General features: G+C 43.7%; 1 long non-coding RNA gene across 2 annotated transcripts in view; it reads right to left on the reverse strand.

Moving 5' to 3' along the window:
* LOC146822804 (uncharacterized) overlaps window positions 1–23,855 on the reverse strand; it is a 175,211-nt gene that overhangs the window by 114,338 nt on the left and 37,018 nt on the right. The window lies entirely within an intron of this gene.

Consider the following 23,855-nt stretch of genomic DNA (forward strand, 5'->3'; position numbering starts at 1 on the left):
GGCCACAACAGACACGGTTCACATTCAGTTGTGCTGCTGTCACTGCTGCAGGACATGACCCAATGCACAACATATGTGGTTTTCTGTCACGAGCAGCCATATATCACCAGTCATCAGCCCCCTTGCATGCAGGGACCATTTTCATGCATGAACACTTCACCCATTCCATCAGCATCATCAGACGCAACACTGTACACTCTGTGGACTACGTACTCATTCATGAGGGCCTCCAAGTCACATGTCACGGCTAATCATATTACATTTGACTCAGTGGGGCTCTATTTCCTACCAGGCAGCATCTTGTCTCCCGGTTGTGCGGACCTGCGGACCCTCTCACCAGCTCCCGTAGCCTCGCAGCGCCAAGGCTGTCCCAGTCTCCCACCGCCGCGTCATCAACCATCGCGGCCGTGGTAGGAAGACGGGACTACACACCCCAGCAGCCCTAGCGGCTAGAGACCAGCTGACGATCAGTTTCGTGCCAGGAGGCGCATAAATCATCGCTGCAGCCCCGGCAGAGCGGGCTCTATTTCCTACCAGGCAGCATCTTGTCTCCCGGTTGTGCGGACCTGCGGACCCTCTCACCAGCTCCCGTAGCCTCGCAGCGCCAAGGCTGTCCCAGTCTCCCGCCGCCGCGTCATCAACCATCGCGGCTGCGGTAGGAAGACGGGACTACACACCCCAGCAGCCCTAGCGGCTAGAGACCAGCTGACGATCAGTTTCGCGCCAGGAGGCGCATAAATCATCGCTGCAGCCCCGGCAGAGCGGGCTCTATTTCCTACCAGGCAGCATCTTGTCTCCCAGTTGTGCGGACCTGCGGACCCTCTCACCAGCTCCCGTAGCCTCGCAGCGCCAAGGCTGTCCCAGTCTCCCGCCGCCGCGTCATCAACCATCGCGGCCGCGGTAGGAAGACGGGACTACACACCCCAGCAGCCCTAGCGGCTAGAGACCAGCTGACGATCAGTTTCGCGCCAGGAGGCGCATAAATCATCGCTGCAGCCCCCGCGACGCGGGATCGCGCGCGGGTGGCGCCGGGTTAAGCCCGGGACAAGGGCGGGACCGTCTGTGGCCGTCCGAGGCCGGGCCGGGCCCAGGATCTTGTATTTCACGGACTTGTAAGTAACCAGTTCCATTGTCATACCCCTGTCCTGCAAGTTGTCGCAATTGTCAATCCTGATGTCGAAGTCCAGGTCATCTAATTTATCTGGCTCAAGTGAAAAGAGGACGATGGATAATTATCTCGTTAAAGTCGTCAACAAGATCAACAAAGATAGGAGACTTTCCTTGGGTAGACTGAGCCCTGAAGCAGCTCCATCAGACACAATAGCCCCTAATACTAAAACACCTTTTCCTGAAAGTTGTAGCGCAAATTCTAACACTGCTGATGTTAACATTGATGTACCTCATGATTTGGTAAATGCTGAAAGCATGGCTGAACTTGATTCCCTAAATGACTCAACCTCCTCACAGATTGTAGTACCCTGTTTAAAGATCACCCCAACTCCTTCTCCCATGCAGAGAAGAGTGCGGGCGTGTAGGAAGGCTCCAGTGAAGAGGGTGGTAACTCGAAAGCCAAAAAAGCAAGGTCTACCCCAATCAAGCAGGGGGGTTACACCAGACTCATTAAAAGAAACGTTAGTGTCTAATGATAATGTCGAGGGGGGTTTTCTTCATCTAGCTTCAATAGGACACTTGGTATCAATCCAGTCCAAACTGGAGGCTCTAATTAGCCCCTTGTTGGCGAAGTTAGATTCAGTTTCTTCAGAAGTAGACAGATTGAAAGGCCTTCTGGATTCCTATTTAACTCGACCTTCTTCCCTGATAACCCCTCAACCGGCCCTACCGGCCCCCGTGGACCATAGTCTAACGGATAGCGCCCCGGTCCCCATTTTGCATCCGCCTGGTATTTACAGCGAGGGAGTTCCTAGGGCCCCGGGGGGTAGTAGTCAGTCACGTTGGCCTATAAACGCTTCACCTATCACGTTACCAGTACATTCACCTTCTACTGTAGCCACCTCCTCAGGTAAACCACATTTAGTACAAACACGCTCTCAGAACATCCAGAAGCCTGTAGCCGAGGGAGAAGTTTTTGGGCCTACTAAATACAAGAGAAACCATATTGTTAACCTCCCACCACAGTGCGCCCCTTACACAGTGGTATTGATCAATGTCCCTGAGGTTGACTCTTGTATGTCTAACTCCAGGCAGGAAACCCATGACTCTCTAAAAAATAAATCACTTGCCTGGCTTAACAAAAACTGCGGCTTTCCGCTGGCATTTTCTAACGACATATTATCCACTCGTAGAGTTGGTTGGATAGGGGATGGCAGGAAAACTACAAGAGGGGACTGTATTATAGTCAATTTCAAATATCCACAACATGTGGCCACCGTCCTCTTAAGAGCTGCCTCATTATCCAACCAGGATAATCTAGTTTCTGTTAGACCTCTAGGTTATTTTTACAGTCATTTGAATTGTACACAACAGCGACGGCCCCAACAGCACGAGCATTATGAATTTGGTACAACTAGGGGGGGGGTTGGTTGCCTTTCTAATAAGCCACCGAGAGCCCCGATGCATTTTAATGGTGGGGACACTCATGGAAACCAGCCACCTAGCAGGCAGAGGGATTTTATTCTCCCCCTTTCTAATCGATACTCTGCCTTGGAGGAAAATGATTGACTGTCTGATACTACCAGGAAGCCTCCCGAGTCACCAGCACCATTCCTCAAAATTGCCACTTGGAACATTGCCGGCTTAAAGAACAAAATGGGGAACTTGGATTGGCTATTGTCATTAAGAGGCTATGATATCATCGCGATGCAAGAGACATGGGATCTGTCGAACAACTTTTCTCTGGATGGGTACAGCAGCTTTTTTATTCCAGCTTCCAGTAGTATGGCCGGACGCCCCAAGGGGGGCCTGTTAACCCTATTTAAACTAGACATTAAAGGGTCACTTAGTCAACATTCATCTGGCTCTGAAAACTGTTTGATCGTAGAACTTGCATCGCAGGAAAAGAATAACATACTTTTTATTAACTTTTATAACTCTAACGCCAATGATTGTACCAGTCTCAATTTAGAAGTACTGGACAAATTCTTGTCAACCTATAGTACTGACGTACACACTTATGAATTAATATTGTTAGGGGATTTTAACATACATCCATGCCCTTTATTATGCACTGGTCAGGACGTTGATATCCCCCCGTTCTCATCCCAAGTGCATTTAGAGCGTACCAGGCGTGGTGATTTGCTCGAAACCTTCTTGGCTAGCTGGAATTTATACGAATCAGCCTGTGGGGATGGAAATACCAGAATCCCCTCGTTTAAAGGAAATGACAAGGGCTCTATCATAGATTATATATTTTTGTCTCCTTGTTTGTTAAGTAATGTCATTAAATATTACACAGAGTTATCAGTTTTTAGCGATCACAATCCCGTAGTTATAGAATTCATGCTTGTTAATGTATTCTCTCTTAAATCAGTAAAAATTAAAGGGGGAGCAGACCTTGTGGTAAAAGACCAAAATCGCAGGTTGAAATGGGCAAAGATAGTTCCCGAAACCTTTTTAAAGGAGGTGTTGCACAGGAGGGAGGACGAAGTTGCAATTTGTTTATCAAATAGAATTGAATGTAACGAGGTCATAGTAGCCTTTAATAACATTTGTAATGAAATCGATTGCAGCCTTCAGATCAAATCTAGTCCTACGGTCCGCGTGGGTAACAGATGGTTTGACAAGAAATGTTCTAACGCCCACAGGGACCTATTAAAAGTATTAAAGACAACCCCCAAAAATAGGGAGGATATAGCGAGTGCTAGGTCCATATATAAAAAAAACACTTTTAGAGAGAAAGAGGGCCCTAAAAGACAATGCCTTGGCTCAGTTATTGGATCCAGCAATACTAAAAAATAGTGGCCTGTTTTGGAAAACAATAAACCAGCCACTCTTTTTAGAGGACTCACATACCCCCTTGGAGGCCAATATTCCCGACGAGGCTTGGATTAGACATTTTAGTGAGATTTATACGGATCCCACTGGCACTGATATTGACGTCGTTTCCCTGTTAGTGGAAGAAGGGATCCCTTGCCCTGTTAAGCAAAATGTTATCTTTGCCCCGGAAGAAGTGGAACGGGCAATTCAATTGTCTGCAAAAAACAAAGCCCCAGGCCCTGATGGGGTGCCAGGGGACGTCTTTAAATATGCACCTAAGTTCTGGTCCAAAATCCTATGCAACGTCTTTAACGTCCTTACTACCGATAAGATTCCGGACTCATGGAAAAAGTCTATTATTGTACCGGTCTTTAAAAAGGGTAGCAGACAAGACCCATCCTGCTACAGACCGATATCTTTAATTGATTCATCAGTGAAGATATTGGGTAGGGTCATTCTATCTAGGTTGAATGACTGGATCACTGAGAAGGGGATACTATCCAATATCCAGTATGGCTTTAGACCCAAAAGAAGTACAATTGATCAAAGCCTTAATCTCCATTTACTGGCCGAAAAATATACGAAGGCCAGAGAGGGGTTCCTATACCTGGGGTTTATGGACCTCTCATCAGCCTTTGATCTTGTTAATCGCTCTAAATTATGGAATATCCTGCTCAACATAGGCTTGGATAGGGCACTAGTTTATCTTCTGGCTGACCTCCACTCTAACTTAACAGCCGTGGTTAGAGTCACCTCGGAAGGGCGTTGCACTAGCCACTTTAAGTCAGAAAGAGGGGTGAGGCAGGGTTGTATTTTGGCTCCCCTCCTCTTCACCATTTACATAAATGCTCTGGAACCCTTCCTTAAGGCGGCAACTCTTGATGTCCCACGTATAGGGGAACTTGGTATTCCAGTCCTCCTATACGCAGACGACGCTGTTTTGCTTTCACGCACCGGTGTAGGTCTCCAAAGGTTATTGAATGCATTTGAAGCCTTTATGAGTACCCTGGACCTCAAGATTAACGCTAAAAAATCTCAAATTATGATTATGGGGAGGGGTACGAAAAAGAGGTTAATAAAAACTTTTACATGTGGAAACCATGAACTCAGCAGAGTAGCCACCTTTCCATATCTTGGGATCACGTTTGATGAGAAAGGCACTTGGGGCCCCAACATAAAAAACAGAAATATTGCTTTTGCTAGATCTTCTTTCGCTATCCAGAGTTTTATAAAAAAACTAGGAGCAAGACCTATAGTCACCCTGTTAAAAATCTACAAAGCCAAAAGTCTAGCGATCGCAACATATGGCAGTGCTATTTGGGGCAATTGCTTGACGGAATGTATTCAGATCACTGAAAATAAATTTTTGAGATCTGTTCTTTCCGTACCCCAGTCAACTTCTACTTACATCGTACACTCTGAACTTGGCTTGGGTTATATTACTGACCAGATTAAAATGGCCCCTGTTCTGGCTTGGTTGAGGATATTCCCCTCAACCATATCATTATAAAAGATTGTATGCAGCTAGATAGAGCTTGTAAAATACCGTGGCTAGTCTACATTAAAAATAGCCTCCTTAAGATAGGGAGAGGTGATCTCTATTTATCTCCGTCTACAATAACTGTACAAGATCTAGTTCAAATTAAAGGATTGTTGGGAGATAGGTTACGATCTGACAGGGAACAAACAGAATATGAGAAACCCATGGTTAGGGCGGGGATTAATCTAAGTTCTCATGTTGGTCTTGAACCATATCTATCCATCGTCAACCTGCCTTATCATCGCTTTCACTTAACCCGTTTTCGGTTGAATTTAATCCACTTATCCTTGGGTCATTTCCCGACCTGGTGTTCTCCCGAAAACGCTCTACCCTGTAACTGTGACAATTTCTCGACACAGAACACCTTGCATTTCTTGATGTTCTGTGACCACTTTATGGCCTTAAGAAGGAAATACCTGCTCCCGATCCTTAGAGAGGCTGGGTTTATACAGGTCAAGCCCGCACTTCTATTCTTACAGTTATTACAGACCCCGAGGATTACCTTTCACGTTGCTAATTTTCTAGTGGGGGCGATCAGAGTCAAGAAAAGGATGGTGATAGATATCACCCCAAACTTGGGCTCTTAAAAACGTTGTACTGTTTTTTTGCTCATGGCTAGTGGTCATTTGATGGAAGATTTTTATATCGATTCTATGTAAATGTTTTGTATAGTTCATTTTATCTTAACTGACCTCTTTTTAACGTACATATAGAATTGAATTTTATAGCATGTATCTATTTTAGCATTATTTATGTGTATATAATGATTAATTGCATACGAGCAATGTTCTTATTTTGTATTAGTTGTATTTTCTTTTGTCTGAGTGTACTTAATTTTATCCCTTGTCTTTTTATGATATTGATTTATCGAAATAAAGTACTATGACTGACTGACTGACTCAGTGAAATATTAGCTAACATCAGACTGACCCAGATCTTCTGCACACTCATCCAAAAGGCAGGGCACACCTCTGACATCTTCGTTGCATATTTAGACTTCCTCAAGTACATTGGTGCCACTAAACACACATGTCTACGTGACCACTTACGCATGCTCCACCATGTTGTTGTGCCCCAAACCACCATTGGCCACATGCAGGCCCCCACGAAGTTGGTGAAGATCAGTCACCGATGAGATGCTACACACCACCATCAACTGCAACAACAACACTGCAGTCATCGACAATGGCGCAAGTCCACATTTTCAGGACATGTATCTCCAACTGCACATGCACCCTTGTCACACTATGCAACTGAAACATACATCAGGCAATGAGTGCCACCTCAGGCAGCACCAGCCATATATGTGGGCGATGCAGCTGCTGACACACGGAGTGGATCTGGTGCATGCTTTGGGATACCAGTAAACAGCAGCACCAACACATACAGAATACTCATATTAAACTTTAACAATACGACCACACACCAGACTGCTCTTCCGGGTAGGGTTGCTGTGATTAGCAAATTGTATGATCAGCAATGAGTGCCACCTCAGGCAGCACCAGCCACATATTTGGGCGATGCAGCTGCTGACACACGGAGTGGATCTGGTGCATGCTTTGGGATACCAGTAAACAGCAGCACCAACAGAATACTCATATTAAACTTTAACAATACGACCACACACCAGACTGCTCTTCCGGGTAGGTTTGCTGTGATTAGCAAATTGTATGATCAGCAGATGGGGCAAGCTATACCCAGGGGAGACATGAGTCTTCATCCTCGTAACAGAACAATAGACATGTGGCATCATCTGGGGTTCCAACACTTTCTGAGGCCCCATCACCAAATCTATGTACCTGTGCCCCATTTTTGACTCCTCAATCTACATGTACCTAATGGTGCACACAGTGGCCTGCAGCTGCATCACCAGACTCTGCATACTCCATGCACCTGTCACATGGATCCACACATTGTCGGATGTAACAGTGACTCACACAGTCATTGCCATCAGGTTGTGCTACAGGGACACACAATATGACAACATGGGCACGTCTGCAGTCAGCTTACTCCCAACTGCCCTGCACAACACTTGGGCACTGTGTCTTGTGTTCCTACTTTCATTATGGATCATGTGCCTCCATTGCACATACATGGTTCCCACCTTTCACCACATTAGCTTATGTTTGGGACAGGGGCTGAGCATTTGGGTATGGATTGTCTACATATCTAGCCACAGTACACACAGTTCTTGGTGTTGTTGTGTCTGGTTTGTGGGCATGTTGATTGACATGTTGTATGTGTGTTTGTAAAATGTCCAATCTCAGAATTGTGAGTTGCATGAATGTGGATTTGAGGCGTATGGTGTGTTAAGTTAGTACTTACCAACAAGGACTGCATTTCCATATGTGCCATCCTGGAAGCGCTGGTTTATGATGGACTGTCGGAAGATGTATGAATCATGCACACTCCCTGGGAACTTGGCTATGACGTTGGTGAACATTCCCCGTTGGTCCACTATTGCCTGCACATTCATGGAGTGTGTGTGCTTTCTGTTGCGGTATATGTGGGCACTGTCTGCAGGGGGCACAAATGGGACATGAGTGCAGTCATTTGCCTCCAACACCAGTGGGAATCCAGCTATGGCGTAGAATCCTTGCTTGGTCTCAATCTGTTCCTGCATAGTGTTGGGGAAGTGAAGTTGCTGGGGTATCAGGCTGAGTATGCCATCCAAGACAGTTGGGAGGAAGTTAGAGAAAGGTGCAGAAACAGTACAAATGTGCATAACGAGGCAAGAGAATTACAGTAAAAGCAAGAGTGTACAGAAAGAGGCAAGAGGGGTGCAGAAAGAAGCAAGAGAAGTGCAGAAAGAAGCAACAGAGAAGTAGAAAGAGGCAAGAGGGGTGCAGAAAGAGGGAATACGAGCGCAAAACGAGGCAAGAGGAGTTCAGAAAGAAGCAAGAGAGGTGGAGTCAGGAACAAGAGAAGTACAGAAATAAGCAACAGAGGGGCAGAAAGAGGCAAGAGATGTGCAGAAAGAGGCAAGAGAGGTGCAGAAAGAGGGAAGAGGGATGCAGAAAGGGGCAAGGGAGTGCAGAAAGATGCAACAGAAGTACAGAAGGAGGCAAGATAACTGCAGAAAGAGGCAGGATAGTTACAGAAACAGGCAAAAGAAGTACATAAAGAAGCAACAGCGGTACAGATAGAGGCAAAAGGGGTGCAGAAAGAAGCGATCGAGGTGCAGAAAGAAGCAAGGGAAGTGCAGAAAGAAGCAAGTGAGGTGCAGAAAGAGGCAAGAGAGAAGCAGAAAGAGGGAAGAGGGTGCAGAAAGAGGTAGGACAAGTGCAGAAAGAAGCAACGGAGGTTCAGAAAGAGGCAAGAGAGGTGCAGAAGAAAGAAGCAAGAGAGGTACAAAAAAAAGCAAGAGAGGTGCAGAAGAAAGAAGCAATAGAGGTGCAGAAAGAAGCAAGAGAGGTGTCAGAAGAAGGGAGGTGCAGAAACGGAAGAGATGTGCAGAAAGAGGCAAGAGAAGTGCAGAAAAAGGAAGGAAGGTGCAGAAAGAAGCAAGAGAAATGCAGAAAGAAGAAATAGAGGTGCGAAAGAAGTAATAGAGGTACAGAAAGAAGCAAGAGAAGTGCAGAGAGAAGCAACAGAGGTGCAGAAATAAGAAAGAGGGGTGCAGAAAGAGGCACGAGAAGTGCAGAAAGAAGCAACAGAAAAGCAGAAAGAGGCAAGAGAAATGCAGAAAGAGGCAAGAGAGGTAGAGAAACAGGCAACAGAGATGCAGAAAGAGGGAAGGGGTGCAGAAAGAAGCAAGAGAGGTGCATAAAGAAGCAACATAAGTACATAAAGAAGCAACAGAGGTGCAGAATAGGCAAAAAAGGTACAGAAAGAAGCAAGAGAGGTGCAGAAAGAAGCAAGGGAAGTGCAGAAAGAAGCAAGTGAGGTGCAAAAAGAGGCAAGAGAAGAGCAGAAAAAGGGAAGAGGGTGCAGAAAGAGGTAGGACAAGTACAGAAAGAAGCAACAGAGGTGCAGAAAGAGGCAAGAGAGGTGCAGAAGAAAGAAGCAAGAGAGGTACAGAAAGAAGAAAGAGAGGTGCAGAAAGAAGGGAGGTACAGAAAGCGGAAGAGATGTTCAGAAAGAGGCAAGAAAAGTGCAGAAAAAAGAAGAAAGGTGCAGAAAGAAGCAAGAAAAATGTAGAAACATGCAAGAGAGGTGCAGAAAGAAGCAAGAGTGGTTTGCGCACCATTAGTACCAATTTAACACCAACATTTAGCAATAAGTAACAGGTGACAATTCCAGGTTTGCAAAGGGCCTTCCACCACGCTATATCTCTTGTCTCTGCATTTTTGGTAAAGTTTAAGCTGTTTGAGCTATAAACAGGGTTTTTTTTGTTCAAATCTGCAGATTATGTAACAGATAAAGGATTATGTGGCAAATTGCCAAAATGTATAATTATGCGAAGATCGGTGCAGCCGAACAGTCACATAATTTCAGTGGCCCTGCTCGTACCTCTGACTAGGTCCAGAAGTGCTGCTCAGTGGTTCCTTCTTTTTTTGTCTTATTCAGTTTATAGTTTAGCTTCTATGGAAATAAGGAATACTAAACCTGAGGTTACCACTCTACAACACAGACTACCATACCATATAATTACTTTCCATAACACATAATCCCACTCTATATAATTGCTATACACTAAATACCACATATTTATTTTCTATCCACATAATTTTACTGCACAACGTTCTACATAATTCCAGTACAGACAACGTACATCCACTCCACTCCATAAAACATTAGTAAAAAACTTGTACATTTACATTGCTAATAGTTGGACATTTTGCAAATGCGAGACCTATTACATTGCAAATGCTTCTTTAACTAGTAGTTGCGGTTACAGAGTGGTGGAGAAAGTGGGCTGGGCCTCTGACGAGCACGCAGGAATTCCACGGCACAGGACTTACAGGAGGTACCAGGAGGGCTTCTTGGCCCCTAAAGTCCCTCAGGAGTAAAGTGGACTTACTCCCCCAACCAGTAGTGTGCCAGGAGGTGCATTTACAGAGTGGTGGAGAAAGGGGGTGTGTGGCCTCTGAAGACCTCTTAGAAATACCACTGTGTGGGACTTACTGTCAGTAACAGGAGGGGTAGTTAGCCCCCAGGGACATCCTTGGGGGCCAACTACCCCTCCTTTTACCTCCAGTAAGTCCCACACAGCAGGATTGCTAAGTTCTCATAGCAGGTCATGCCCCATTTGCCCACCACTCTGCAAGCCTGCTCCCTGGTACGCTCCTGGATGGGGATTGAAGTCCCCTTCACTGCTGGGGGACCTTAGGGGCCAACTAGTCTACCTGTTACCTCCAGTAAGCCTCACACAGTGGGATTGCGGAGAAGAGGACGCAGACAACACCCCCTTTCTCCTCCACTATGCAAATACACCTCTTGGCGTGCCCTTAGATGGGGATGAAGTCCCCTTGCCTCCTGAGGGTCCCTGGGGGCCAACTAGTCTACCAGGTATCTCCAATAAGCCCCACACAGCTGGTTTGCTGAAAGTGGTCTGAGGCCATGCCCCCTTTTTACACCACTGTGCAAATGTGTCTTCTGGTGCACTTCTGGTTGGGGGATGAAGTCCACATAAGTCCTTAGGTCCTCAGGACACAAGAAGACCTCATTACCCCACCTGCAGTTCACCAAGAGGTGCTATTGAGGAGTGGTGTAAAAAGGGGTGTGGCCTCCTACTACCACTCAGCAATCCCACTGTATGGGGCTTAATGGAGGTACCTGGTAGACTATTTGGCCCCTAAGGACCCTCACCAGTAAAGGGAACCTTATCCCCCTACCCAGAGCGCAACAGGAGGTGTGCTTGCAGAGTGGTGCAGGGAGTAGGCGAGGCCTCCAGTGAGTTGCCGTTTTTAAAATTTTTATTTTAGGAATGGGGGCTGTGTGGCACCCCTTCCCCTGAACCTTTTGGGCCCCGAGGACCACATCTCCCAGGAGCTGGCCATTAAAAAAATATATATTTAAAGGAACGGGGGGTGTGGCCCCCTTCTCGAGGCCAATTATGGCCACGGGGACCCATCCCCCGGGGCTAGGCCTTTGTTTATTTATTTTTATAAAGGGGAGGTGGGCCGTGTGACCGCCCTCCCCTGGCCGATTTTGGCCCTGGGACCCTATCCCCCGGGGCAAACATTTTTTTATGGAACGTGGGCCACATGGCCCTCCTTTCCTGGACCACTTTTGGCCCCGGTAACCCCATCCACTGGGGCCTTTCCTGCCTTTTTTGTTTATATTTTGGAGGAGGGCCATGTGGCCCCCATCCTGAGGCCAATTATGGCCCCAGGGAACCCATCCCCCAGGGCCCGTCCTTATGTTTATGTGAGGTTTTTTATCAAAAAAGGGAGGGGGCCAAGTGGCCCCCCTCCCGGCTGTTTTTGGCCATGGGGACCTCATCCCCGGGGCTTGGCCTCAAATTGGGAACCGGCATTGCTTTTGGACAAAGGAAGCTGCAAACATGCAGCTTTCTTTGCCCAAAAGCAATTCTGCTTTGCTTCATGGAAGCGAGAGCAGTTTTATGCTCTCGCTTCCATGAAGTGAAGCAGATGTTTGCTATGGCACGGCGGGAGCGTTGCTACCACCCTGTCATAGCAAACTGCAATGTCTCGGGCTAGGCACTCCAGGACATTGCTGGAGCCAGCCCTGGTTGGGTGGGGCCCCCAGGCCTATGAAGGGCTCCACAAAGTGGGCCATGTGGCCCCCCTCCAACACTTTTATACCCCCATGAAGGTGGTGCACTATGGACCCCTGTAATGTAATCCTTGAATGCCCCGGGGAGGTGGTGGTCCCCATGGAAGTGTGGGGGGGGCAGGAGCCACCCACACTTCATTTTAAAAATTGAAGCCCCGGGGGGGTGGCGGTCTTCTGGGCATGAGGGGGGTGTGAGGCCCTCGCATTTAAATAATAAAGCCCTGGGGAGGTGGCAGTCTCCGGGGCTGGGGGGCCACGAGCCCACCCATAAGTAAGGAATGCCTCAGGGTGGTTGTGGTCCCTGGGGTAGCATGGTGGGCAGGAGCCCCTCCAAGCAGTTTTTTATTAACAAAAAGTTCCAGAGAGGTGACGGTCCCTGGGGCTGCGCGGGGCCCCTGCATCACATTTTTACAATGCTTCGAGGACCTGGCGCACCCAGGGGTTTTAGTTAAACAAAGCGTGGGAGACCGTGCTTCAGTTTTTAAAAACTTTTTTGCCGGGTCTCACGGACCCTAAGTGAATCCTGCCCAAAATATATATATAAAAAATTGGGGGGCCCTCGGGGTTCCTGTGGGACCCTGTGAGCAGGTCTAGGGGTCAGGGTGTTTCTACCCTGCAACCTTTTCTTGATTTGAATACTTTTTTGAACCTTTTTTCTTGTGACTCGGTTCAACCAAGTCACAAGATGGCTGCAAACACTTCCTGGTTTGAAGTGTTGGTTGCCAATCAGAGTCAAGCGAGTTAACGGGAGGGTTCGCGGATCCACCGCGGTGAACAGCTGATAATATCTTTTTTATATATGTATTTCTCAGGAATCGCTGAATGGATTTACGCCATTTAACAAAAAGAGTGTTTTCTGGACCAGGAGCTACCTTTTTGACAAGTTTGGTGTAATTGCTATGGAAATTAACATGGAGAAAACACGTTTGGGACCCCCCCTTTTTTCTCAGCCACCACTTGACGACACAACCTGAAACTTAAAAGACAGGAACTAAGTGGCGTGCCCCATTAGTTTTGAAACTTTTGCAAAGGTTCCTCAAACAGCGCTGAAGATATTGGCAAATCAAAAAAGGATTTTCCTGTGGAAACTAGGTCCTAGCTATAACTACCTACTGGCAACCGAAGGTTTGTAGCCGAAAGGCATTTGTCAGGGCATTTTGTTTGTGGCTCATTAAATATTTTGGCAATACTATCCCGTGAGTGTTAGATTTCTTCTTCTTCAAACAAACATAAGGGTGAATTCTGCCATCACCCTCGCAGCACCCATCATGCAAGTAGCATTGCAGAGCCAAGGCGGAACTGGTGAAAGTAATATATATATACATATTACCTACAGTAGGTAGTTCTAGTTGGAACCATATTTCCATAGGAAAAGCATTTTCTAACCTGCTTATATCTTTGGCGCTGTTTGACAAATCTTCACAAAATTTCACCAAAAATGTCCCTCAGTAAATCTTGTTGAGCACAGAAATTTTCGGGGCAATCCTTGAAGTGGGGGCCGAGAAAAAGGAGGTGGGTAAAAAAAGTGTGTTTTCCATGTTGATTCCTATAAGAGCTTTAGTCGAAGCTGCAGCCCGAAGCACTGGATGGAACTACACAAAATCTGGCAGAAATGAAGATTTGAATATGCAGATCACACTTTGTCATTTGGTGTGAATCTGTTTAGTAGTTGTTGAGAAATGCAAGAAAATGCAAAGAGTGATATGTCTGGCAATTGCTAATTCATGACTGTTTCGCAATCATTCTCAAATGCGCACACCAACAGGAATACCATGGTTGGCTGGCCACAACCTGAGCAGAAAGTTGCGGCCGCCATTTTAGAAAATGGCACACGTCGCGAGGGTGACTATTCACTACAAAAGTGGTATAAGGGGTCAGGGTTGAGGTACCCTGACATCATATTTGACATATAGCGGTGTCAGTAAGACAAGGTATGTGTAAAAAAAATGGTTTCGCCGTGTGATATTCCCAAAGACATCGCCAATCTAAGAGTGGCCCCTCATCAACTTAATGGGGAATTCGCAAATATCATGTCACACACCCACCCTCAGTTTACTTACATGCTTACAGATCCACTCACAGACACGCACAAACCCAGTGACAGACGCATTCCGAGACTCATACACCTACTCATTAGTCCCACTCTGACACCAACACACCCACTCACAGACCCTATCAGAGACTCTTTCACCCACTCACAGACCCACTTGTGCACCCACTCATAGACTTACTCATGCACTAACTCAAAAACCCATTCAGCCACTCATGTGCTCACTGTCAGAGCCACTCAGACACTGATGCACCCACTCACAGACCCATTCAAAGACTCATGCATCCACTCATATGCCCACTCAGATACTAACACACCCACTGAAAGACCCATTGAGTCAGACAGACTCACACTAAGACTCATACCCCCACTCACACACCCACTCAAAGTCTCAAACATCTACTCACAGACCCACACAGACACTGATGCACCCACTCACAGACCACTCAGAGACTCAGAAATCCACTCACAGACCGACACAGACACTTTTGAACCCAATCATAGACCACTCAGAGATGCGAACATCCACTCAAAGACCCACTCAGACACAAAAGCAGCCAGCCACAGACCCACTCAGCGACTCAGACGCCCGCTCACAGAGCGGCTAAGACACTGATACACCCACTGACAGACCCACTCAGAGATTCAGACATATACTCAGAGACCCACTCAGACACTGATGCACCCACTCATAGATCCACTCAGAGACCGACACACCCACTCACTGATCTATTCAGAGACTGATGCACCCACTCACAGATACATGCAGACACTGATGCACCAACTCTCAGACCCACTGAGAGACTCAGACACCAATCAGACACTGATGCACCCAGTCACAGATCCATTCAGAGACTCAGACACGTACTTACAAATACATGCAGACACTGATGCATCCACTCACAGAACCACTCAGAGACTTGAACATATACTCACAAACCCACTCAGACACTGATGCATCCTATGACAGACTCACTCACAGAGTCAGACACTCAATTACAGACCAACTCAGACACTGATGCACCCACTGACAGACCCATTGAGAGACTTAGACATCCACTCACAGACCCACTCAGATACTGACATAGCCGCTCACAGTCCCAGTCAGAGACTCAGACTCTCACTCACTGACCCACTAAGAAACTGATACACCTGCTCACAGATTCATTCAGAGACTTAGACACAATCATAGATGCATGCATACACTTATGCACCCACTCACAGACCCACTGAGATACTCAAACACCCACTCAGAGAGCCACTCAGAAACGGATGCACCCACTCATAGACCCAGTCAGAGACTCATTCGGAGACTCAGACACACTCTCACAGAACTACTCAGAGAGTCATGCACCCATTCAAACTCCTACTCAGACACCAATACCCCAGTCACAGATCAACTCATATTCATATTGAGTCACTCAGAGACACATACAAAAACTCATGCACTCAGTGACAGACTAATTGATATTGTCACACACTGACACACCCCACTGAGGCACTCATGTATGCACTTACAGATATACTCAGACACTGATACAGCCAGTGGTAGACCCACTCAGATACTTATGCATTCACTCAGAGAGCCAATCAGTGACTGATACACCAACTCAGGGACCCACTGACACACTAACGCACCCAGTCACAGATGCCAGTCAAAGACTTATACACACTGTCACAGACACATTGTGAGAGTTATAAATGTGTTTAAGAGTTATTTAGATAGTAATGTATGTAGTGTGATAATAGAATCATTTTTTTCAGTCACAAATTGTGAATATTCTGTTGGCTGTTAAATGTCTGCTTTTGTTTTGCATTTTTGCGACATAGTCACAATTATTGCGACATTGTCTCAAATATTTTCAAAGATTGAAAAAAAAAGATATTTATAAAGACAATTAATAATATTTTGGGCCCTAGGGTGGCTCTGACAAGAGCCTTTGTATGGATTGTGTTTATATGACGGTTACACATAAGACCAGATGCAGAGGTTCAGTTTGCTTGGAAACCCTCTGTTGCCTTTGTCTGTAAAGTGCACTCCATAACTTTTATAGATTCCATGCATGTCAAAACGCAGGTTGTTGTTGCAGACAGAGCCCTTGTATGGTCTCGGAGGAGTGCAGAAACAGTTTTATTCACAAATATTCTGACTTTGTCAATCTGTGGACAGAATTGATTAGACCACTTCCATTTCTGTCTTTGGCATATGTTGGAATACACCAAGACAGTGTTAGGGAAAAGAGTCATTAATTCTGAAAAGTTTTCCTTCATTAGGATTTCCAGTCCTACCCTAGTCAGTGTGTCTAGGTCATTGTCACTGCAGTGCACAATCATGAGGTTAGGGGGTTGGGAATCCACAATGCTTTTAACCAAAGGCATTGATTGATGATACTTAACCCAGTCTCTGACCCATCCATGTAATGTCCTCATTAGCCAAACCCAAGTCTCTGTCAATACCATTCTTTCCAACAGCTTCTCTAGCCCAGAAGACATAGCTTGGGCCCACAATCCACCCTCTAACTATTTTAAAGTGAGGTAGCAGTAGCAGACAGAAGGCGGCTGGAGCTGAATGAGGCAGTTTTCCAAAGGAAACTCAGTTAAAATTTAGGTTTTCCGCTGGTTTAAATAAGCACATATTGTTGTCAACATGTAGGTGAATAAAATTAGGTAGTGTGTTGAGAGGATTATTGACTATATCTGTGATGAGCTCTGGTATAACAAAATGTAATACAGGCATGGATATGCTTTTTAATGTCTACAGTAAACCCCACCTGCTGCAGCAGATTTTGTAACAAGTATGGTCCTTCTAGAATGTGGTGTGAACTTGTGACCTACTGGTTCTAGTGGGTTAGTATGGAGACTGTGCTAAGAGTGTATTGGGGAAGGGTGTTAAAGACACAAGTTACTATTTCTTATAAATGTGATGTGTTTAGACTTGTATTACTATAAAAAGGGGTTCATTTCCTAGTGAGGGTTTGGAAAAAGTGTACTGTAGTGTTGAAGTCATAAAACTATGAAGGAAATATGTTTTTGGACTTTCTCAGCAAATTCACCACGATGAACGTGAATAAGTTGCAATTATACACAAATAGCATCCATTTTGGTAGTCTTTGTAAAATGGAGTGAAAGGATTAACACATACTAGCCATTGAGAAGTACACTTCCAATACTAAAATATGAAAATAATGTTTTCATTTGCTGCCTTCTGCAGTACAGTGCAAAGTTGAAAAAGTTGGTATTTATGGTTGCTTTTTTATGAGATTTGTGTGCCATTCTTGTGCTTACTTTTTACTAACCCTGAGACTGTTGCAGCTATCTAATAAGAGCAACAAAGTCTATTTTATCAATGAACTCAATATTCTGGTATGTGGATTACATTTCCTTTTAACCCAAAAAGTTGATTAAGATGGTATATGTGTATGTGAAATTGTAAATAAAAGAGTCTGAAATATGTATCAAGGTTTATGACTGGTAGTATGAGTGCTTTTATATATTTATCACTAGGATACTAATATACAGTTTATGTCAGGTATAGACAAGGTTTTTGTGAAGTTAGTTTGCAATGTGTTTCCATGGAGCTCTATATTCCCTTGTGCGGATTTACTCCATTCTCTTAATAGTATTAAAAACACTGAAGTATAATTGTTAAAGTTATATGCAAGAGTGTATTTGAAGATGTGAACGTTTTATATGTGTATACATGATCTGCTGGTGATACAGAATATTTTCCTTTGCATTATGGGACTTGTTGTCCTATTTATTCCATTGTAAAAGAGGACAATTACACTCAGAATTGAAAGAGGTAAAAATGCACTGTAGGTGCATATGAATGAGAAACTTGTGAAAGTTGCCAGCTATGTATTAGACATAATTTAGTGTAGCTGTTTTGAAATTATATTACAGGTTTGTATATGGTTAGATGGTGAGATATGTTGTTTAACTGTGTCCAAAGTTACATGTGTAGTATGGGACTGGTAGCATAGTTATTCATGTATTGTAAGAATATGGGTCAGGATTACTAGTGGAGAGTGTTCCTTTGGAGTCTCCCCGCCAGCTTGACTTTGTATGTAACATCTATGTGTGAAGTACTGAAAGCTTGTTTATGAAGAGTTTACTGACCTGTCAAATATACTCTACATATGTTATAAAGTATGGTATTTTGTGCTGAAAAAAGTTGTTGTTTAAAGTTTTAGTAACAAATTGTCACGCATATCATTTAAAATGCCGAAAATGTAATACATGTACTCTGAAGTTTTACTGAGCTATATGCAGTTATGAAGACGCATGTGCCCAATTATACATCCACTCTACCACCCAGGCTTTAATCTGACAGACCTCAGTAGAAAAGCAGATAGGCACTAAAACACCCAGTGAGACAGTAAGAAATGTATCTAAGTATTTACTCACACTGATAGGTAGAACTGAAGTGTGCTAGTACTAATGGGGGTTCTTGTAGACACACATAAATAACCCAATACTCACTAATACACTCAGGAGGAAATCCATTCAAATCCTTTCAGACAGATTTAGAGAAGGATTGATGTCTGAAAGATAGGCAATCACATACCAAGAAACATACATGCATATTGAATTACAGTCTGAGATACCAACTAAGACATTCATTGAGAAATCTGTTGAAGAATTGACAATTTGACTTCTACCATGCAGAGAAATACCCTTTGCATTATGTGTCAGGTTTGTATACTTGATCTTGCATCTGCAGTTTTAGAGCTAGATGTCTTTGGTCACTTAAAACTCGAACACAAGGTGTAGACTGCTTTCGTACCACATATAAAAAAATGAAGGCAGGATATAGCTAGGCCACAGTGGAGGGCAATATGTGTTTAAAAGGTTAGACATTTACTCAGAAGATTGAGTGAGCTATATACACTCTTAGAGACCCATGTGTTCAATTATACATCTAATGTGCCACCCAGATTTGAATCTGACATACACAAGTAGAAAAGCAGTCTGACAGTGAAACACCCAGTGATATAGTAAGTGTAGCAAGTAAACATTCAGTCAGACAGAGAGAGAGCTGATATGTATCTAGCGCTAATGGAGCCAGTTGCACACACATCAAATACTCATGAATACACCCAGGACGCAATACATTCAGCCCCTATCAAACACATTTAGAGAAGCATGCATTTTACAAAGAGAGGCAGTGATTTACTAAAAAACTTACATACACATGAAATCACAGCCCCAGATATCTAGTAAAGTACTGACACTTTGAAGTCTACCATACACTGGAGTAGTCTTTGGATTATGTCTCAGGAGTGCTATACTTGACCTTGCCAATGTAGTTTTACTGCTATTGCTGTTTTTTCACTTAAAACCCCTATACAAGGTGTAAACTGTTCTTGTACCGCTTATCAATGACCACTAAGGTAGGCTGTCGCTAGGCCAAAAGGCAGGGTGCTATATGTTTAAAAGGTGACACATGGACTATGAAGATACAGTGACCAATATGCACTGCTAGAGACCCATGTGCTCAATTATACATCCAACCTGCCACCCAGACTTCAATCTGACATACGCAACTAGAAAATCAGAGAGACACTAAAACTCCCTGTGAGATAGTAGGAGAAGCATGCAAACTTTCACTCACACAGACAGGGAGAACTGCTATGTATCTAGCGCTGATGGAGCCAATTGCACTCATTCTTAAATATCCCAATACTCACTAATGCACCCAAGAGGCAATCCATCCAGTCCCGATCAGACACATTTAGAGAAGCATTCATGTCACAAAGAGGGGAAATTATTTAGTAAGAAACGTACATTCACATGCAACCACAGCCCCAAATAGGAACTGAGCCACTCATTAAGATATCTGCTAAAGAACTGACACTCTCAAGTCTACCATGCAGAGAAGTAGCTCTTGGATTATTTCTCCGGTCTGCTATAATTGAGTTTGTGCATGTAGTTTTACTGCTAGAGGCTGTCTTGTCACTTAAAACACCTTCACAAGGAGTAAACTGCTGTTGTACCACATGTAACTGAGCACTAAGGTAGCATCTGGGCCATATATCAGGGAGGTATGTGTTTAAAGGTAAAACATGTACTTTGAAGTTTCTGTGAGCTATATGCACTCCTAGTGACCAGTGTGCCAATTATACATCCACTCTGCCACACATTCCTCAATCTGAGACACCTAAGTAGAAAAACAGGCAGAAAATAAAACACCCAATAAGATAGTAAGAGAAGCACCAAAGCATTCCCTCACACAGACAGGTAGAACTGATATATATCTAGCTCTAATGGAGCCAGTTGCACACACACTTAAATGACCCAATACTCACAAATACACCAATTAGGCAATCCATATAGCCCCTATCAGACACTTTTACAGAAGCTGACATGTTACAAAGAGAGGCAGTGATTTACTAGCAAACTTATATACACATGGAATTACTGCCCAGATAGAGACTGAGAAACTGATTCCGATATCTAGTAAAGTACTGACACTTTGAAGTCTATCTTACATTGAAGTAGTCCTTGAGTTATGTCTCGGGACTGCTATACTGAAACTTGGCATGTCATTTTACTGCTAGCACTGTCGTGTCACTTAAAACTGCATTACAAGGTGTAAACTGTTTTTGTACCAATTATAAATGACCACTAAGGTAGGGTGTAGCTAGGCCATAGGGCAGGGTGCTATTTGTGTGTAAAAGGTAACACATGTACACTGAAGATACAGTGACTTATATGCAGTGCTAGAGACCTACGTGCACAATTACACATCCACTCTGCCACACAGACTTCAATCTGACATACCCTACTAGGAAAACAGAGAGAGACTAAAACACCCAGTGAGATAGTAAGTACAGCACATAAACATTCACTCACACAGACAGGGAGAACTGACATGTATCTAGTGCTAATGGAGCCAATTGCACACACACTTAAATATACCAATATTCCCTATTACACCCAGGAGGCAATCCATCCAATCCCTATTGGACATATTTAAAGGAGCATTCATGTCACAACCAGAGGCAATGATTTACTAACACACTTACATACACATCCAATAACAGTTCTAGATAGTAACCGGGACACTAGATCAGATATCTGGTAAACAAATGACACTTTCAAGGCTCCCAGGCAGGGAAGTAGCCCATGGGCCTGGTACATTTGAGCCCATTCATACAGTTTTACTGCTAAGCCAACCTTCACATTTAAATGTCCAAGGGAATGGATAACCTACTATTTTACCATGTATAACTCTCCACTGAGATAGGGTGGAGCAAGGCCATAGAGCAGACTGCTATGTGTTTAAAAGGTAAAGCATGTACTCTTATTTTTCAGTGACCTGTATCCACTCCATGAGATGCATGTGCCCAATTATACACCCACCCTGCTACCCAGGTTTTATTCGGATATACATAAGAAGACAAGCAGACAGACACTACAACACCCATATAGAATGTGACAGAAGCACTTAAACATTCACTCATACAGACAGGCAGAACTGATATGTATGTAGTGCTAATGCAAGCAGTTTCACACACACACACACTTAAACAACCCATTACTCATTAAGACAATCCATGCAGCCCCTTACAGACACATTTAGAGAAAGATATATGTCACAAAGAGAGCGAGTTATATACTAACAAAACTACATAAACATGTAAGGAGAGCACCAGATGGGAAATGAGACAGTCATTCAGATATCTGCTAAAGGACTGACACTTTGAAGCCTACCATCCAGAGAAGTAGCGCTTGCATCTTGTTTTGGGCCTGATACACCTCAGGCCCTTTATGCAGCTTTTTTGCTAGGGCAATCTTCCTATTTAAAAGTCCTAGAGAATGCATAAACTGCTCTTGAAGCAAATATAATTCACCACTGATGTGGGCTGCAGCCAGAACATACAATAGGGATCTATGTGCATACAATGGAACCGATATACTGTGAGATTTCAGAGAGCTATAAGCACTCCCATGTGCCCAATTATAAATCCACTCTGCCACCCAGGCTTTAATATGACATACCTAAGTAGAAAAATAACAGACACCAAAACATCCCTACACTCTGTGACATTTAACAGTCCTGGGCAAATTGTTTTTCTAACATGTATAAGTGATTTCTAAGTTAGGTGTGGTAGGTCATAAGGGATGGTGCTTTGTGCTTAAAATGTTAGGGATGTACTATGACATTCAACTGAGATATATATACTTGTACAAATCTATGTGAAAATTAATAGGGTAATGTAAGGAATTTTACAATAAGAGAACTGTTTATGTTCATAGTTAAATATTTGAAAAATGTAATCTGATACTACATTAGTAAAAGGTAAATCTGGGTATCTTGTTTGCTTTCATTACAGGTATCAATATCTATTTAAGTTCAGACAGTTACCATGCCATCAAAAAGTGAGAGAATAAAGACCAGTAGCACCAACAGTATTTCCTTAAAACTGAGAATAAAAAGGAGTAAAATGTCAAAAAACCTGTAAAAGAGAAAAGACCTGCTGCGAAGAGGATGAAGACTTTTGTTAAAATTTTATGTGCTGAATTGGAAAGAGTGGTAAGTCAAGCAAAGAAAAAGCAAAGATTGAGATGCACAAAGGAGCAAACAAAAGTTGGTGAAAAGAAGACTGAAAAAGCTAACAAAAAAACTGAGACTCTAACAAGGAGGCAGAAAACGTTTAAGGAAATTTGAATTACAATGTTTCATAGTAGAGTAATTGTTAATCTTACCAGAAGTATAAAGAAGTGTAAAAGAAGAATAGAAGCACTCAGGCAAAAGGAACATGTTGAGAATATAGTTGACAAGGCTTTTGCTTCGAAAAGGAAGTTATTTATTTTGATTTGCCAGAGAATGAAGACACTTGATGAAGTAATATTGTGCATGTGGAGACATAGTCAAAAGAATATATTTGTTAGTAGAAGTAACTTTTGCAAAATTTTTTGGGGTGAATGAACACATATTTCAAATACTGAGCCTTAATTTAAAGATGAAAGCTACCTCCAAGACAATACATTAGTGCATGCAGTTGATGAATCAGAACAATGTTATGAGGTAACAAATGGTACTCCCATTCTAAAAGAAGTGATGGTAGTTAGAAATGTAGAGGAAGTGATTGCTGAAGAGGTACAGGGAAGATGGAGACAGGCCCATGTATACAAATGAAACTGTAGTAGTGTTTGCAATATTCAACAGAAATCTATTGATCTATTGAGAAATTTCCTATTTAAGTTTCTAAGCAGAATTTGAAAACTGAAAATTGTGAGTTTACAAGGATTAGATGCTTGCATAGCAAGGAAGCATACTAATTTACAAGGACACTCACTAGCATGTCAATCAAAGAAAGTGTGTTAAATCACTTGTCATTTCAGAATTTCAGGTGTACACCACTCAAAAAGGCAAACTTTAGTTAGGAGGCTTTACTATGTCAAAATTCCTGCACTATGTTTAGGAGAAATAAATAGAGCGCTTTTGCAAGGTGCATTGGCAGAGGTAGGAATTATATCTGATGATGTGCAGTTTTGTTTCTTTGTTCCTGAAGAAAACTATAGGTAAAATGAGGATTTTGTACCTGGAGATCCAGTGGAACAGGAAAGAGGAATTACTGTTGATCATTTGAAGAGGAGATTAGAAAGATATCAGTGTTTCTTCAGAGAAACCAAACTACGGGG

Source organism: Triturus cristatus, chromosome 5_2 (genome assembly GCF_964204655.1).
Source record: "Triturus cristatus chromosome 5_2, aTriCri1.1, whole genome shotgun sequence".
In the NCBI taxonomy this organism is placed as follows: domain Eukaryota; kingdom Metazoa; phylum Chordata; class Amphibia; order Caudata; family Salamandridae; genus Triturus; species Triturus cristatus.